This window comes from Dermacentor variabilis, chromosome 9 (genome assembly GCF_050947875.1).
Source record: "Dermacentor variabilis isolate Ectoservices chromosome 9, ASM5094787v1, whole genome shotgun sequence".
Classification (NCBI taxonomy): domain Eukaryota; kingdom Metazoa; phylum Arthropoda; class Arachnida; order Ixodida; family Ixodidae; genus Dermacentor; species Dermacentor variabilis.
Window position 1 is genome coordinate 8346283 of NC_134576.1, and position 3221 is coordinate 8349503.

Sequence of the window (3221 nt, forward strand, 5' to 3'; positions counted from 1 at the left end):
CAAAATTTACCTGTAGATACTCATTGCTATGTAAGAACTCAAAAATTAACTCTGTTGTGTCATGCAAGTATACCATACATGAGTAAAAATTTGTTACAACAGTGTACATTACACCTTGCTTCCCTAATGCACAAATGTATTCAAGCCAGTATTTGATTAGTTTGGTACTCTAAATGTTTTCTGTGTGATTTAGTTTCTTTGCAGGAATTTACTGTACAGCATCAGCAAACAGTCTAATTTAAGATTTATGTGTGCTGTAAAAGGTGTGCTTTGCCGCTAGAATTGATAAAACATGGGCCGAGGCTTCCATACAAGGACAAACTTCAATTTCGCTCTACCACTGTCAGCACATGGCTGGCGCTCTTGCAAAATGAATCACATCAGGTAGCTTGTTCCGGACTGTTTTTTAACCTTATTGTGAGGAGATCACAAATTGATGTGTGGAGGCACCTGCGTCTGAGATATAGATTGCGCTGCAACATATGTGCGTGTAGAGCAGGCATGATGCTGAGGGTTCCAGCAGTTCAAAGAGGTGCTTTTAAATTCTGTCATAACTCAGGCTCTGCTGGGTACGCAAACCGCGAGACTCAGAGGCAACCCTACGGCACGAGCGCTCCTGAGGAGGTTGGGTCGGAATACGAGTGGACTGACAGACAGATACGCGGACGTACCGGACCACCTCAGGAAAACCATTAATGTGGGACCACTGCCAAAAAATATGGATCCCAACCTATACGAAAACAGGCGAAAAGCTAGGGCCGAATACGTTGAGATAGCGCTAGCCCAGCTAGACAATACAGTATACACGGACGCCGCCGTATATCCACACGGAAGAGAACGCGTGGCCGCGACGGCAGTGGTTAACAAGGAAGGAAACCCGATCACGTATGCCACGCAAAGGTCGCTGGCACAGCGGAAGCCGAGGAGATTGCCGTAGCGCTGGCGGCAGCGGAAGGTTATAGAACAGGCCGATCTCTCAACATACTGACGAACTCAAAAGAGGCGTGCAGGAATTACACGAGGGGTAGAATCAGCAAAACTGCCCTCAGAATACTCAGCGGAGCCACCTCCGCCGAGAAGGAAAAGCCCAGGCACAAACTAATCTGGATCCCGGGTCACGTAGGCATAGGGGGGAACGAAAGGGCAGACAGCCTAGCTCGAGGCGAAGCGTTCCGAGCAGGGCGGTCTAATGCCCCGGAGACCCACCTACAGGCTTGCGAGGGGGGATACGCAGAGACCCTGAACTTATATACAGGAACTAGAATTAGATATCCGCCACCACACAAAGCCCTCACAAAGAAGGAAGAGACCAGCTGGCGCAGACTACAAACTCCTTCCCCAATTTATATGTGCTCAATAAGATGTTTCCGACACAATACAGGGCCACCTGCCCTTGGTGCGGTGACACACCTACACTCTACCACATCACCTGGGAGTGCGAACGCAACAAAGCATTCCACAAACACGAACACCCGAGTGCAGAGCAATGGGAGTGTCGGCTCACCAGCAGCGAGCTCACGGCCCAAAGGGCCCTAGTGCAGCACGCGAGCGATGCAGCACGACTCAGTGGAGCCTTGGAATAGGGGCCCACCCTTGCTGAAGAGAAGTCTCAAGTCGCTAGCGCCAAGAAGGTGAAGACGGAGACCTCGTAACCACGAAACTCTTGAAAGACTCAATAAAAGTTTTCACTCACTCATAACTATAATTTTACCTGTGCTGTTTTTGTGACATATTTCAATAATATCGTTGGAGGTGTTATCAGAATTTAGCAATTTATTTTCCCTGGACCATTAGCCTGACACATTTGACGTTTCACTAGGTGGGCAATTATTCAGCATGGACCATTACTTGAATACACCTTTTTGTATACAGTGGCTTCTCGATTGCGAGTCAACATAGATGCTCAGAATTACCTGAGGCTATAGATGCACTGATGAATTTGCTACTATACGAATCACTTTGCACTTTCTCGTGCAAATAGCATGTTAACACTTCCAAGACAGTGGGCAATGTTATCGTTTGATCACATCATGAGATACTTTCAATTTTGTATGACGAATCATCCAAGTGTTGCATCATTTGTGTGAGCTATTGCCCTAAGCCAATTAGGGTCACATAAAAATATATCAACAAAAGTGATTGATCCAGCTAGGAGTGTTGCTTTGGAACACTACTTTATCACCAGTCCTCCTTTGCATGCTAGCTGCTTACTCTGTACTGTGTCATGTTTAAGTTTGAAAGAAAGGCAACAGCTAGGCAGTGCAAAATCCCAAAGTTGCTTTTAGTTCAACAATATAAAACGCTATTTAACTTTTTAATTAAAGTAGTGCATCATTTACCTGCAGAGTGGATTACTGTTTTAAACTGATTATATTTTGCAGAAAGCTTCTCAGACTTGTTGACAGGTTGATAAGTGACTTTTTAGCCACATAACACCATATATTAATTTAAAGGCTGACTTTGACATTGCTATGCAAATTAATGACTATATTCATTTTAAACATCATCGCATACATGTTTTAAGATACCCGTAATTTAAAAGAAAGGAGTGGGCTTAAATTTATTTTTAATGTGAGCCAAACTTCTTAGCACATATTGCTAATTGAAGTTCCAATTTGGATATTCCCATTTCCTCCCTTGCCTTTTTTTCCCTCTTCTGTGCAAGTATTGCTTGCCTATGTCTACGAGAACAGTTGTGTCGAGACACAAGAACCTTGACGCATGGCCTGTGGCAGCAAGCTTTTGTGGGCAGCAAGTGCTCTACTACGAAGGCTGGCCTGCTCTGGTAGCGGCGGCAATCATCTTCAAGATTTATCCATGATCACATTTGTTTGTAACTCTTGTTAATTACACTATCTGCATCTTTTCTAATTCATCAGGTAATAAAGTATGAGTATGTGACATGGTGTGAAGGAGATGTCTTGCTGCATTTTCGGTTGCAATAATCTTTTTATGCATGAAAAGCTCATCGTACAGTTCATGAAAAAACATAGCACATTATAATTTATCTTTCAGGTCTGGTAACATGCAACGTACAAAGAATTCACTAATGGATCTTATGCCGAAGAACTGGCCATTATTTCTGTGTGATGCTGTGCAAGCATGGGACATTACCTTAAAGAAGCGCACCCACAAAGTAAGTTACAATTTACTTTTGAATGAAGCATGGACATCAGAAAAAATGTATTTGTATTGCCAGTGAGAGTGGTTCGCAGTGTTTT